A 17,011-nucleotide genomic window follows, 5' to 3' on the forward strand; every position below is an offset into this window, starting at 1 on the left:
ATCTTAAGTTCTTGTCATTTTGTTTTCTGTTTCTGTATTTACAGGCTTTTTCTGTTCATAGCCTCTTATTCCTCTCTGAATTCTTTGTGAATATAATGACTTTGATTATTGTTTTATTTTCTAATGAGTTTATTTCTTTAATCTTGGTTGCATTCCTTTTGGCATTATTTATTTATCTAGCCCATAGTGAACGATGAGATAACTACATTTCTGACATTAAAAATGTGCTGTTTCTTCTACTATTAAATAAACATAAAACTTAATTTTCTTATTTAAGTTTTCATATAGTTATTTGAACTATATGAAACTATATATGAAACTATATGAAACTATATATGAAACTATATGAAACTATATATGAACTATATATGAAACTGTATGAAACTATATATGAACTATATATGAAACTATATGAAACTATATATGAAACTATATGAAACTATATTTCATATAGTTATAGTGTAGAGTTTGCTATTTTTATTTATGCTAGTTTTATTACTATGTTGCAATATGAGACAGGAATTTGAAATTAAGATTTAGACTCTGAAGTTTATTTAGTTGACTTAAAATGATATGAAAAAGGTTTGGTACGTGCAATAATTTTGGAATTAAAATATCTAATTTTTATAATTATAATTGTTTCTCTGCACTTTGAAACAAGATCCTTTAAGCTAAATTTTGAAAGCTAAATTTTCTATCAACAAGTAATTATATGAATAAATCAGTCAGAACTTGAGGAATGTGAATGGCATTTAGAAGTAGACTCAACTGATTTTGTTAACTGAGCAAACTGTGTTTCTCTTGTGTTCATTTTGGTCTCCTTTGCTGTATTTATTTAATCTGTGGTGTTATCCTCTAGAATAAAATCATTATACTCATGGAGTCTTACGTATTAATTGCTAAGTATTTAATCAAGAGTTTATGTATTCCATGTTTATAACATACATATAGGTTATTATAAATAATAAATTTAACATATCACAGAAAGATTATCTGCCAAAATTGTTCATGAATTAAGAAATTAAACTTCTATTTAATATATATATTTTTTGAGCCATCATTTTAAGAGTTTTATCTACTTATTTGTAAAATCCCTAGCATTTATTTAATGACCTCAAATCAAAACTGATCTTTGCGTATTTGTATATTTCTTTCAATTTCATTATAAAGTCACCCTTCATTGCTAGAAAGAGGAAACAAACTGCTAAAGAATTCAGCAGTAAATATACATGTAATTTTGTGATGTACAGTGTTGACTATTTGTAAACTTTCAGAATTGAGTCTCTAAGAACCAATGACATGATGTGTGATAAATTATGAGCTGGAAATTAGTTGAGGTCTATTTACTTTCATTTTTTGTTAGGTCATGGCATTTGCAAATTTTCAAGACCTCTTGAAACCTTAAATTGGGACTTATCATTTTAGATGCCATCGTTTTAATTGATATATACACATTCACTGTTTCAATCATTTGAATAAATGAAATGAAACATGTATTTTTAGACTAATTAAAAGGGGTCCCCAGGCTGGGGCTTGGGTGAGGCAAGAGAAGCACCCATGGGTGCAAAATTGAAGTAGACACTCGTCAAGTCTTGGGAACTGAAATACTGAAATACATACTAATTTTTTAAGTTACTGTCTCATATAAAAAATGTTTTTAAAAAATGTCTTCTATTGTCCAGTACTTTGTGTGCATCCCAGAAGGCTTTGGGACAGATAATTTTTGTATGTATTTGTGAAACCAAAATGAGTTGTTTCAATATATCTTGTGACCTTATCTCACTTAAGACACTACCACTTCACACATGAATTTCTTAACTCACAGACATACTTTAGGGATTATTATTGGTATTTTCATATAAAATTTAAAACAGAAGACAATTCATTATAGAGGTCTTTAACAGTATTTTTTAAAAGTCCTATCTTTAAATCAGTGTACTACCACTGTATTTTTGAAGAACACTTAGTGCTTAACTGTGATGTTCTATCTGTATGCAGGCACTCTTTGACTTTATTTCCTTTCTTTGTATGACCTTTAGGTGATCTTAGTAGGTTCAGTGGTTTTAAAAATCATCTTGATGCCACATCATTATTGTCAGCCCCGATCCCTTTCTTGATTCTGGTATCACTTTTTGGATTGTTTATCCTCATCTACATTTAGTTCTATAATAGATCTTAACTTTACATGTGCAAACAGGAATCTTGCACTTCTCTCCTATCCCCAAATCTGTTTACTCTCAATTGTTACAATCCACCCTATTATTGTATTTTCTCCAACCCTTACTATTTTCTAGACAAAAATAGCCCATGAATTTTGTATTGTTTGACCATACCTTCCTAATACACACTTCTCCCAACCTTCATTCACATTCCTGGTTCTTTCTTGATACTCAGGTCTTAATTATTGCCACCTCAGATAAGCTTTCTTATCCCCCAATTCAAAGGAGCCAACCACTGTTCCTATCACTTGGTGATAATCTGTGTAGATTTGGGTTGCTCTATTAATTTTTAATGTTTTGTTCATTTTCCTGTGGTTGCTTGTTGTGGTGTTAGCAAAGCCTTTTTTAATTGCTAAAATTGACACAGTCCAGTTGATTAAAAATTAGAATCCTATAGTTTAATTTGGATAACATCCATAGCTTAATTCGTGTAATTGAATTGACAATGTTAAGACTTCTAGTAGGTAAGTTAACATTTGTAGTTTCACAGGGCATTTTCAAAGCAAATAGTGAACAAGGTTTGTTCCCTTCAGGATTTTGAGAAATAATGTCTCTTGACACGTGATAAAGACAATCTTTAATAAGAACTACAAAAAATAACAGCTGAATATTAAAGCTGTTCTTACATAAATGCAAATTAAGATAGCAAAACTTTTTGTTTCTACCCCCTAACTTGATAATATTTAGAAGGTTGATAATGGCCAGTATTATAGATGTTATTGGGAAAAGGGCACACACCAACACTTTGGGCTCTGTTTTTGGGGATAATAATTGGGTACCATTTTGGGATAAATAATTGGACACCATTTTTAAAAACTGAGAATGTATACTCTCTTTGACATATCACTCCCACTTGCAGGTATCTATCCTATAGAAATAAAAAAACAGAAATATGTGCCAAACCATGTTAAATATAACATTGTAACAATAGAAAGATGCTAAAAAATGCTAATTGAAATGTGCTGCTATTTAAATCAGTGCTGTAGATGTAAGCATATTCACTGGCAGAGATGTCTTTGATAATAATGTTAAATTAAAAAGCAAGTGGCAGATTACCCCAGATTTGTAATAAATTATTTCACAACACTGGAATGTACTTGTGTATGTGTGTGTGAGAGGCCACAGAAATTAGACTAAAGAAACCTGCAGTGATGCATACCTGACTTTGGAATGGGTCATGGAGTAGGGTGGCGCTGGGTTACAGTGAGAAGGGAGAAGACAATGGAACTTGCTACAACTGTGAGTTAATTTGCTTTGTTTTCATGTGCATACATTATTTAGTAATTTGGGAAAACAAAGAAAACTTGATAAACTTCTTTTGTCTTAATGTCAGATGAAAAAAATGGCCACAGAGACCATTGAGGTGTATGAATATTTTAACTTTTGTTGGTCACTTAGTCATTACTCCAGCTCTTTCTTCACTTGATGGGAATCTCTAAAGGGTATTTCAAATAATAACTCCTTCTTCTGTAGCATGACACTCCATGACTCTGAAGATGAATGATGATATCTCAAGCCAACAGGAGGTTTCAGCTACGAGTAGAGTGGGAAACAAGCAGCCAAGAGCCAAGGAATTTCTAAGCAACCAGGAGCCTGTTTCCACACAGACAGCCTTAGTCATGAGCACTGAGGGAGGAGCCTCCCTTCTCTTCTGAAGATCAGTGATATCAGCAGATTATTTCAAAGCTCAGTGTTACTCTGATATCTATGATACATCAACAACTGAAAGGGGAAATGTTTCTAAAAGTACAATGTAGCCTGAATTCTGTACTTTCTAGCCCAGAGCACAGTACTTTTGGAAGGTAGGTAATTGGACAAAAGGATTCTGGTGCTTTTTTGGTTTTATTTTTCTGTGTTAAATTTTCTCATGATTCAGTAGTATTGATTTTTTTTTTAAAGATTATTTTATTTAGGCATATAAGAACTGGGGTGTAGCACAGAGGTGCGAGGGGTGAAAGGATTCACCAGAGACAGTCTGGGGAGCACAACAGGCAGATCTACTGAAATACACTGCTGAGGGGAGCAGTGGGTGAGACAGGAGAGGTCTACTGCGCCCTGTGGGTTAGCTCCCTGGCTGGGGAGCAAACCCATGCCTCAGTGGCTGGCTATAGCTTGATAGCACTGAGACTTTAATTCCTGTACCACCAGGGTGGCCCAATTCAATAGTATCAATTATATTACAATCTATGTCTAAGTGTGAGACCTATATGTCCCTTATACATCATTTTACATTTGATCAAATATATGTCCAATGAATAGAAAAAAGTAACCCTTTTTTAAATCTGCTAGTTGTAAAAAGTCAATTTAGTATTAATGTGTCCTTAAAATTATCAGTATCGTTGAAAGATAAAAATAAACTCAAGTTGTGTAAACTGTTCTTATCAAGTAAAGAATCAGAATAACGATTTAGTAACAGAAAACTATAATGTATCACAATAAATATTTGTGGTTTTTTTTCGAGATAGGGCCTAAGTATTTTAGATTACTGGCTGAAGCTTTCAGTTGAAGATTTGTTTTTTTATTCTACATTTCAGATTAAAGACCCAATGTAGTAGAACAGATCCTAGAATATATTATATACAATCCTAGAATATTACATACAAACATTGTTTTGTAGTATCTTCCCGGTTTCTCAAATTCCTTCCTGTACCTTTGAGATGATCTGAATTTGATATAAATAAAAATGAATTCCTGCATGAATCATAAAGTCAGTACACAAAAAGCAAATGGGGTCACTTCTCCTTGGCAATAGAGTGGCAAGTGATTAAAATATGTGATGGGACCACTGGTGAAATTGACTCCATTTAGTCAGCCATAACAAAGGGGGAAATTAGAAAACAGTCCTGCTGGTCACTGGCCAGGTCACATTTGTCCTCAGGCATGGTTGACATTCTTTCAAGAGAGCTGCTAAATAGAGTGTCAGAACCAGGTGGGTCAGCATGGAGAGGAGTCTTGAGCTTTCTGCAGAATATTCCATAATGTCTCAGTCTACACCATGTTAGGTAAAGCCTGTGTGGGAGTGGGTCACAGCATTATTGTTTTTGTATAGTAGTTTTTTTTTTTTTTTAAAGTGAAAATTCTGCTAAATAAAAAATACAGAGTCAGCATATTTGCTTTGGAGCAGAAAACTCAGTTGGGATAAGATAGTGAACTTTAGATATTTGAAGAACAGTCATTTGTAAGTGATAACAGACATTGTAAATATCTTGAATATAAGAGCTGACTTAGTTGAAGTTCTAATACCAGCTGACTCGCCTACTGATTGGTTGCCAAAAAGTAAAACCAGCTGACCTTAAGATTGCTCATCACTGGCAATCATGACATGAAAAAGGAATCTTCATATTGAAGAAAAATTTGTACTAAAAACCTCAAAGCCCTCTTCAGTCTACAATTTAACAGAGCATTTGTGGCTGCGTGTATGTTATACTGTCAGGATTTTGATGTCCATGTAGTTTTAATTGTTTTAACTCCAAAGTTTCTTCCACATGCATTCCTTTCCATTTGTGCAGCTAATTTTTATATTGAATGAAAGATTGTGCAGAGAGCATACTTGGAGAACATATTAACTGGGGAACTCTAGATTTTGGCAGGTAGAAAAATTCCTGCCACTTCAAAATTAAAAATTCTTTAAGTTTTTCTTTGGTTGTCAGCAAGTAGAATATGAGCTTTTTGATACTGTTCTTACTATGATTGCAATATCACAGTATTTAGTAAGTAAAGAGTGTGGAAAATAACAAATTGGAAAAGAACCAGAGAGGGAGAGAGGGTGAAAAATCTTATTCCATATTTAATAAGTAAATAATATTTTATAGGGTGGGGCAGCAGGGGAGGAAAGTTAGGAGGTGAGATGAAAAAATATATTAATCCCACAACGAGCACCAAGTCACAATCTTAATAAACATCCTTTACCCTCCACTGAACTAAGATGATTAAACACCTGAAAAGAAAACAAGGTCAACTGCCAGCACATGGGTGGTGGCTTGCTCCAGTTCAGATTAACTTTTTAACTATTTTCCAGAAAAAAGACACTCTTAGAAAGGAATAAAGTAGTCCAATAGGGGCTATGCTAACTACTGTATTTCTATGGTTAAGACTAAATATCTTGACATTTTTTTCAAAGCTCATGTAAATATTTATAGCCAGGTAATCTTTTTAGATGAACTATTTTCCCAGGAAAACAGTTTGAAGCAGGATGCCTTTCATGTCAACATATCTTGGTTTATATTCATCCCCAAGCCGACTTGGTCTTAAACTTGTGCTTTAGAAATGATATGCTTTTTAAAAAAATAATCACAAAAATTTCTGGAATGAATCCACTGTTTTTGAATGAAAAAGATGCCTCAAAATGATGCATTCTTCTATAAGCTTGGTGCTGCTAGTCTAGATAAAGGAAAGTGTTTGCACTACAGCATAAGAGTTGGGTTGTGGCAACCCACTTAAAAAATCAATTTTTCTTTTTAATTACAAAATTATACTAGTCTCTATCATTGGTCTGGGCAAAGCTACAGGAGTGAGCTACTGCTCATACTGTTACAGGGAAACCCCTGACTGTGGGTCCTCACCTATGTGCTTAAAGGGGACTTACTAATGCTAAACTGTAGGCACACATAAAAGATTAATAAAAGGTTTATTTACAGGGGAAGGGGGAATGAGGAAATGAATAACTCAAGGAGAAAAAGAGGGAGATAAATTCATAAATGCATCTTACCTGTTCCACTGACCTGGCATCCCAATGACCTGCTGAGAGCTGGCAAAAAAGCCAAGTGCCATGGGACCAAGAGAGTGACCCCAGCTCACATGGCTGGTTATATACCCAAACAGAAAATATGGCTGCTTAATTCCGCCTTCAGGTCCTTGCAACCCTCCCTTTGGTGATCATGGGATTTGTAGTTCCCAGTGTCTCGATGGAGTGGGGGTGGAGTCCACAAAGCCTATATGGAGTTTGCTCAGGACATCCTTTCCCCTTAACAATTCTTTTTCCATTTTCTAAAACAGAAGGCTCTTTTAGGAAAGTTCTTTACCTGATCAAAAGTTTAGTGAGTATTGTTAAAGTAAAATACAAATCCAAAAAAGAAAATACTCTGAATGGGAATATTAATCAGTGTGCTTAAACATACCCACAATTCCTGCCTGCCTTTGTTGTTGTTTTACCTTCAATAGATGAACAGAAATGTGGCATTAGATACTATCAGTCCTGACCCCATTGAGTAAAAAGTAGCAGTACTTCTGAATTATTATTATTGTTATTATTTGAGCAGCTTTTGGTAAAGGATGTGAACTTTCTGGCCATAGTGATTTTATCAGCTTCAATAATGGCACAGTGAGAGAAAAATTGGACTCTTAGAGATATTTTGCTGTGGTGCTGGATTTTTCAGAGAGAATGAGCTCCACGTGTACACACTAAGGCACTGTAGAGTGTGCCCTCACCTCTTCCTGAATTTCAATGAGACTGTGGATTCCATTGTCTCCTTCTGGCTCAGCAGAGGTTAATATTAACTTTTGCATTGAGCTGTTGATCTCATCTCTCCTTAGAAGGATAACCTATAAATCTGTTACTTTTTTTTTTTAAGATTTTATTTATTTTTGGGTAGAAGAACTGGGATATAGGCCAGCAGTGTGGGGGTAGGGAGAGGTGAGAGTATTCACCAGAGAGAGAGTGGGGAGCAGAACAGGCAGATCTACTGAAATACACTGCTGAAGGGAGGAGCAGATGACATAGGAGAGGTCTGTTGTGCCATATGGGTCAGCTCCCTGACTGGGGATTGAACTCAGGCTGTCGAAGTGGTAGCCTGAGACTTAACTCCTGGACCACCAGGGAATCTGTTACTTATATGAAGCTCCTAACCTCAAAATTTCTGTTACAATTCTGAGGTACTATTAGTATTTCTATAAACAGTAAGTTCTGTGGTCTTCTCCCAGGCCCTTTGCCAATTGGACATGAGTTTTTCAGTGCAGGAAGTCTAGATGCTTCCATTGGTGTTTGAGTAGAACTTTCATTACTTTTCATCATCTGAGTTTCTCACACATACCTATTAGTGTAGCTATTTCAGAGGAAAGTCCTCTCTGAATTTTCAACCTTTCTTATATCTAAAATGGAGTCTGTTTACAAACATGATGCTAAGATTGTACTGCCTCAAAAGTTTTCAGTAAATGTTTAGTGAATGATCAGATTGCTTTCCAAGCTGCCTTTCTGTGAATTTGTATTTTCCTTTGAAGAGTAAGTCTTGTAGATCCAAGAATTACCCATAATAGTACATAAAGGAGTTGCAAAGAACATAGACATAGAGTTAATAGTGCTACTCTTAGACCCACTGAAAGGTTTAGGGTTATGCTATCATAATATCACAATATTTTATCTATTAATATATCAGTCCTCTCACTCTCACTCTTGATCTCTTTGCAGAGTCCTGGTTATGTAGAGCCATGTTTCTTTTTTTTTTTTTTTAAGATTTATTTATTTATTTATACAAGCACTGGGTACAGTCAGAAGCGCGGGAGGGTGAGAGAATTCACCAGAGCCAGAGGGAATAGCAGAGTAGGCAGACTGATGAAGTACACTGCTGAGGGGAGTAGCGGGCAGCAGGAGAGGTCTGCGTGCCATATGGGACCCTCGCATATCGGCCGGGGATTGAACCGGCACTGCAGACGCTGCAGGCAGCTTCGCAACTCAGCGCTCAACCGCTGTGCCACTGGGGAGGCCCTAAGCCATGTTTCTTAAACCTGTGTTTAGGAATAATTTGGTGTTGATGAGTTAACAGACATGAGGCAACTAGGAAGCACCGTGGTATGTGGTCAGGATACAATTGCAAATGTGATATCAAGGAATAATAGAAGAGCTCCCAGACCAGTTTTCATGGAGGAGGTAATGTCAAAATTGTGTCTTTTAGCAGGGATGATGAACCAAATATTTATAAACTGCTATGGCATCATCTGTGATCACTTGAAGAGGTTTCACAGCAGTCAGATTGATGGCTACCTGTAAAAACTTCTGGGATGGATTCGCACCTGGAAATAAAGTGGCTTCTGAGGGATTATTTGTTCTGCTCTGGTTACTGACTTGAGAGGTTTTCATGGGTAAATAGTGGGTTGAAAGCATCAGTCAAGACAGTCTCATTTCTGCAGATGCACCTGCTCTGACTCTGTCACTGGCTAAAGGTTGCTATTTACCTATGAAGGGTGTATTGAGAATGTGACCATTGATTGAAGCAAAACAATGGGACTCACATTCATCAACTGTTAATATTAAGATCCCAGATGATGCCTAGATTATACAAAAACATGCCATGAAAGAAAGAATATATCCTTTCTAGGTAGATCATTTGGGGAAACCATTTATGTAATTCAGTAAATCCACAGGGGGAAAGATAGTATAATTTCCAGTTTAAATAAATATTCCAAATAGCTAAAGCTCATTTTTTCCCCATGTGTTTTGTTATGCAGGACCTGTGCTACTAATTGCAATATCATTACCTGTAGTCGTTGAATAGGAAAACGTTTTATTTTCTTAAAAATTTATATTACTAAGATGCTTTGGCTCCTTAAAACCAGTCCTAATGATAATAAAGCAAAGGAAATTTTGGGGATTTCCTATTTAATGATGCCACTGCTCTCTGTTTGGGTTCGTTACCTGGTGATGCCTTGGGAAATGCTCTCAAGACAGAAATATGGGACTCATTTCATGTGTTTCCTTTTTCTCAAGGATCAGGGCTTTGTTCTGTTTTCCAACGTCCAAAAATAGTTGCTGTATGTACTTTGCCTACTTTCATTGTTGCTTATGATGGAAGGGTAAGTCAAACACTTGTTACTTCTTTGTGACAGGAGCCAGGGGCTCCTTGCTTTGTATTTGAACTTAGAATGTAAGCCTACCCCGTTTGCCTGTCACTTGGTAAAGAACAAAATCTTGCCTTGAGGGTTATCTATTCATTGGAACTCAGTATTATTTCTTGCATACTTTGTGCTCATGATGCATTATCCATGATTTTTAATTTTGTTTCCTTTACAGTGAAGAGAGATTATGAAGTGATCTGAACTCACAATCCTTATTTTTATTAGTGTGATCATCACTTGTCTTTTAAGGTAGTCTTACCCATATCTAATTGGATGACTGTTTTTCTGTACCTTTATGAAAGCTTTCATAGTCATTCAACTACATTTTCACAAACCTGTGTTATCCTTTCATTTTCATAATTTTGTTGGTTCATGTAAAGTAAAATAAATTTTGTGACTGGAATATGAAACACAAGGAGCAAACAAAAAGTTTGGGGACAATCTAATGAACACAACTCAAGTGGTGGGAATGGCTGTTCACAGGACTATTGGCTTTGACTATTCACTTTGCTATGAAGATCATTTGGTATGCTTTTTGGAAGAAATGTTGGGAGTTAGCTAGCTCAGGGAATCAAGTATAGGGCGGTGAGGACAACTCATGGCCTCTGGGCAGCAAGGTAAGCTCTTCTTCTGGTGTCAGCTTGTTAAATTTAGTTTTCCTTCCCTCTGGGATCAGTCTTTCAATATATTTTGAATCCTCCTTAGCAACACTTCTCTGATATCTAATCTGTGGTATCTCTGTGGATGCTCTTTGAATGCAGATCCTCATTCCCTCTTGCCTCAACTTTAGTAATAGAAAAATTGATGTTGTCACACAGTATAGTAATAAACCACTCTATTATAAACATTTATTAACATGTTATTTGCTCTAGAACCTTGAAGAGCATTTAGTTGCTGAATTAAGTACTGTCTTTACACACTGATATTCAAGATCCTTTACCATGTGGTCTCAACCAGTATTTTAAAACTGTTTCTAAGTCTCCTTTATGTATAATCTAAGAAATAAATTGAAATACATATTTTTCTCTGATATTCCATGTACTTCCTTGCTTCTAAGTTTTTTTTTTCCTTTCCTTTTTAAAAATGTTTATTTATTTATGCATACAAGAGCTGGGGTATAGGCCAGAGGTGTATGTGGGGGTGATGAGAGGAATCACCAGAGACAGAGTGGGGAGCAGAACAGGCAGATTGACTGAAACAAAATGCTGAGGGAGCAGTGGGCGAGACAGGAGAGGTCTGCTGCGCCATGTGGGTCAGCTCCCTGGCCAGCTGGAAATCTAACTTGTGCTGCAGTGGCTGCCGATAACTTCATACTGTTGAGACTCAACCCCTTGCACCACCAGGGAGACAACCAAGTTTTTCTTCATACCATTTCTTCAGCCTATAACTTCTCCTTCTTTACATCTTGATAAAGTGCTTTCCCATCTTAAGACCTATGATAACTGTCTCTATGTACTGAGCATTTAATGAGACTGGTGGGATGGGCAGTTTTTTCCTTTAGTAAAAACTAAACATGAACATGTCTGTATAAAACCACTTGAAGATACCATTTTAAAATGGAGCAGGAAGGTATTTTCTAAGTCCCCAACTTTTTTGCATTTCTCTTTTGGAATTCTATATGGTTAATCTATACTTTGCCACCATTTTGTGTTTTAGGGTTATTATATCTGCATTTTCGTCCTTATTAATTATTAGTGCCTAAAAGTAGGGGTCATGTTTTTTCTTTTTCCTTTTTTTTTTGTATTTTGAATAAAACCAAGAGAGTATAGGTATTTTAATAATAATGAATTAAAGCACATTATTTAAAGGGAGATATTTGTGATTAGGGTAACCCATCCACTCTACAGGTTGGATGTAAAGGCTATAGAAACCATGTTGTAAAAAAGTAAACAAGGCACAACCGTGTGTTTTAGTTACTCTCCTAGAATAGATTTAGTTGAGGAGCCTCCCTGGTGGCACAGGGGCTAAAGACAGCACTATCATGCTATCGCCAGCCACTGCAGCATGAGTTTGATCCCTGGCTGGCCAGGGAGAAACCCACAACCCACATGGTGCAGCAGACCTCTCCTGTCTCGCCCACTGCTCCCCTCAGCAGTGGATTTCAGTAGATCTGCCTGTTCTGCTTCTCACTTTCTCTGATGAATCCTCTCACCCCCTGCACCTCTGGCTTCCACCCTAGTTCTTGTATGCATAAATAAATAAATCTTTAAAAAATAGAATAGACTTAGTTGAGCTATTCACAATGCTGCAAACCCTAGTGGCTGATGCTATATTTATTCGTTTTGGCTCTGTTGATGTGTACGCAACATTCCTAGCACCTAAGAAAGACTTCCCAAGACGATGCTAACATAAGAACCCCGAACTTAACAAAACGTGTCGTAACAAGAAGTTTAACCTGTTTTTGCCTGAATTATCCTTGTGGTAGGTTTATACTCTCAGTCCATCCATCCAGGTAACCCACCTTCCTCCACTTTCTGTAGGAGAGCAGTACTAGTGCCTTCTTCCTTCATACTCTTTACATATCATGAAACCCAAAGCTCAGCAGAAGCTGGGACTGAGGCTCCATATGTCAATTTGAGGTTCTTGGCTGCTGTTAGTTTTGTTTTAGGTATATTATAAACTGGCATGGGATTTTAATTGATTTTTATAGTGTTATTTCCATGGAAAAAATAATTCTAAAATCCATATGATCACTGGGAACTTAATTTTTGCAGTATAGGAATTTGTGCATTTTGGACATAGTATTTTTAACTTTTTAAGGCCAAATAGTACAAAATTCATTTTATCTTCACCTATTTTTAGGTAAAATTAAAATTTTCTTTTTGTGAATAATTTAGAAATCTGATAAAATCAGTGCTTTAAACATTTATCGATCTTATAGGTTTCTTGTTTAAATGAGGATTTGTAGATGTTTGAAAAGGATTTATCTCTTTTATAATTAATTAGTGGAGTTATCATATTGAAATTAAATGTACACATTTGATTTTTAAAAATAGCCCATGCTGAAATTATCCAGGAAGGTTTTGTTGTCCTTTTTTGATTAATTACCGAGAGATGTACCAAAGAGGATATATTTAATAGAAACCAAGGCCTCAAACATGAAGATGCTCATTTAATACAATCTATAGTAGAAAAAGAAAGAATACTTAAAACTCCATTAATGCAAAGTAATTTTATGAGTTATGGCAAATGACTAAAATCACATCATAGAAATTCAGAGTTTAATATAATAAAGAAAATATTAGGTAGTAAATGCTAGGTATACCATGCTTGCAAAATATGCATGTATATATAGATGACTGGGAGGTCATATGAAGATGTTAAAGTAAGAGTGAGGAATAATACCTTTATTTTTTCAAAATATGTCTGCAAAGTAATTCAACTTGATTTTATTATTTTATTTTTTTTAAACTGACATCTATTTATTTCTATTTAGCTGAAAAATATAAGGAAGTCAAAGTTTGTAATCTGTCTACAAAATCCGAGTTTTTCTCACTTGCAGATGCACTTTGGTTTTTTTTTTTAAATTTATTTATTTTTATATTCCCCATACAATTGCACCCCCCTTATTTTGACCCCAGTCCCTCCTTCCCCTCCCCCAGTGTGTCTCTGGTTTATAGAATTCAACTTGATTTTAAACAAGTTGCTTCTGGAGCAATAATACAGGCCAATTTAAAGCAGCATGCATTAGGACAAACTCAGAACTGTAATTCTGTTTCTCTGCACTCTCTCCTAACAAGACAAATTATTTTTAAATAATAAGTTATTCTCAGTTGTTGTGGCTCTTTTCCCCTACATTGCTGCAAAATTTGTGAATTTTCAAAACTCCCAGGCAAAAATAAGTGGAATTAAGATTTTAGAAAAGTAAGTGTCATATCTTACGAGGTCTAATTGCTTATAATATGCAATATTATCATAATTTTTTAGACTCAGCTTTTTTTTTTCCTTTTTGGTCTTGAATGTGGTTCAAGATGAGCGTTGTGCTGAATGTTAACTTCTTGTCTAGAACAGAGTTGTTTTGTTCTTATGTACCCCTTGTTCACTGTTCTTTTAAAGTAATGGTGCAGGGACAAACTCATTCTATGAGACTGAGATCATCTGTTATCAAAACTCCGTTATTAGGTGGAGACAGAAGCCTTGTGGCTAAAGTGATTACAGAAGTATCTGTGGAAAGGGCCATATAATCAAAATGTGTGAGGGTTAAGAGAGTGTGTATGTGTGTGCTGGGGGGGGGGTGGCGAGTCATCAGCTTGCTGTGAGTGCTTTTTGAGACTTACAGGGTTTGTATTTCCAAATGCACATTTGCATTTTACTTAAAAATCTTTGCACTTTAAGAATGATTTTTTTAAAATTGACATAGATCATTCTTTCAGAAACTGATAGCATCCAGGAATATCTTTGTACACGATCTACTGATTCAATATCAAATTACGAGTACTATGAAAGTATAGTTTCTCATCTTGGTCTAATTATGAAAGACTGGTATCCCATCTTGCTTTAATACTTTGGGTATTTACACTTTAATAATTAATTTGTTTTCAGCTGTAATAGAATCAGTGATATGATGACTTTCTAAAGATATTTAAATGTTTAAAGCCTCGTGAAATGAATGGTGAGACAAACAGATCACAATTTCAACTAAATAATAATAGGAAAGAAGAGAAAAGAGGAATTTAGTTTTATTTTTTAATAATTATTTGAGAATTGGGAGGAACTGAAAGTGTCGTCACAACAACTTTCTGAATAAACTGCAAAATCCCCTAATTCAAACGTAACATTAAAGTTCACCTTTTATGTTAAGAAATGTTGTTTCCACATTTAGTATGAAAATCAGTGCCAGGAAGAAACAGATTCTATTAGTACAGATATTTATCTGAATTTCTGAGGCTGAATACTATTACTCAACAAAATTTAAAAATAAGCTATAATATATTTGTAGGAAATATATATTACCATTTCTGCTTAACTGCATAATACCAGAACTCTTTTACTTATGCAAGAGAATCCTCAAGAGGATTGTGTGACTAACCAATTTGTGTTTTGTTTTGTTATAATATTTTAAAGATTTATTTACTTATTTATTTATGCATAGAAGAACTGGGGTATAAGCCAGAAATGCAGGAGGTAAGAGGATTCACCAGAGACAGAGTGGGAAGCAGAACAGGCCAATATATGGAATTACGCTGTTAAGGGGAGCCGCAGGAAGACAGGAGAGGTCTGCTGTGCCATGTGGTTTGACTGTGGATCAAACCCAGGTCATCATGGAGACTTAACTCCTATGCCACTGGGGAGATCCCTCTATTTGGGTTTTTGTTCAGAAGTCACTTGTTTCTATCAAGGATAAAGACTTCACCCTGTTTCCCTTTGAATTGCCTCCATTGTCTCCTTTATTTGGGAAATTTTTAAGTTAAAATATACCCTTCTCATAACTGATTCTGATCATTAACAGTCATGAATTGGTCTAAAATTTAATTTTCTCTGATGAAAACAAAAGCCCTGCATTTTGAGATGAAATCAAATTTGATATCATAATGCTACACTATTTTGTACATTGTTCTTTGGTGTATAAATTTTAGATTGTTACAATGTTGCAAAAGAAAAAAGAAGAAGAAAAGCAATGATTATTCCAGTGTTGCAGATGTGAAGACAGTTTCAAAGTAGTAAGTTAATTCACTGATGTAGGCAGATACTGTGATGTTCACACACCCACACTTGATTATTCTCTGTTTAATTTCACTTCATCACCAGAAATCAGGGAATGTCTTTTATGTCGGATTTTGCTCAATAATAGTACTCAAGACCATTTATTCCATTCTATTTCAGTTTTATGTATCACCAGGAAGATGGTATCAGTTTGTGTTCTTGGGAAAAGATACTTCTCTGTGAAATGAGGTCATGATAACATCTCCCCGCCACCCCGTAAGGTTTGTTGTGACTATTAAGTAAGGGATCCCATGCAGTGAATTTAGCAGAACCTTGGAAAACACCAAAGAATTGTTTGCTGTAATCATTACCATTACTCAGAACAGTGATTTATGCAGTAAATATCCAACCAGTAAGTATTATTTAAAAAAACAATATTTTGTTTCAACCAAGGAACTTAAAATGAACTTTTGGGGAAACCACCAATTTAGAAGTCTTTCCAGGAGTAACACGTAATATGTTTTTCTCATGAACAGCTTTTTATTTTCTTTTCCAATTTAAGATTTGATCTAAATAAACAACTTACTAATAACTGAAAGTAGACATAAAGAGAATGTCTATGTCAAAAAAAATTTGATTTTTTTTCTCTTTTCATGTTGTTACTTTAAAAAGGGAAGTAAAGTGTTACATAAATATCTAGTTTCTGGGTTCAACTATCTGTTACAACCTTTTGTTTCTATTTTAATCTATGAGATTTTCATGATCCTTACTACAAGAAAATTCTGACAAAGTGAATTGAGTCTTCACACCTCTGGCATTTCCTCCTTTTATCAATGAATCATCATTATTTGTAGAAAAAGCTCCCGTGACTTCATTCCTCTTGTGAGCTACCAGGAGGTAAATGACAGAAATCTGTAAGTGACGGAAAGGTGTTCTTACACAGCAGATTTGTCATTTAAGCATTGCTGTTTAATGCTCAGGTAGCCAAGGCATTCCTAAGCTACTCCTTAAGATTTGTAGTTCCTCCCATAAGGTTCTGATAGTAGCAGATCTGCCATCCATCTGCTGTGGGAGGAAGTGGGGAGACCAGAAGATCCTAGGGAGAAAGCAGCTGTGTCAAGGCTAAATGTGTGAGTGCCCTTGTGGGACTTCACTCGTCCCTGCAGCCCATAGCCAGCAGCTGTTTACCCCTTTATTTTCATCTTTAAAGGCTCTGGCAAGGAAAAATGAAAATCTGCTGGAAGAAATTTTTTATTGCCACTGCCTTTTTTTTTTTTAAAGCAGAAAAACAGAGTAGGGGAGAGGTTAAGAACTAGGTGGTG

At 35.4% G+C, this 17,011-nt stretch overlaps 1 protein-coding gene across 5 annotated transcripts in view; it reads left to right on the forward strand.

The window, feature by feature from the left end:
• Positions 1 to 17,011, forward strand: part of ADGRG6 (adhesion G protein-coupled receptor G6) — a 128,242-nt gene that overhangs the window by 7,718 nt on the left and 103,513 nt on the right. The gene's annotated exons all lie outside the window — the stretch shown is intronic.

Source organism: Talpa occidentalis, unplaced genomic scaffold (genome assembly GCF_014898055.3).
Source record: "Talpa occidentalis isolate TD23 unplaced genomic scaffold, MPIMG_talOcc4v2.1 talOcc4.2, whole genome shotgun sequence".
Taxonomy (NCBI): domain Eukaryota; kingdom Metazoa; phylum Chordata; class Mammalia; order Eulipotyphla; family Talpidae; genus Talpa; species Talpa occidentalis.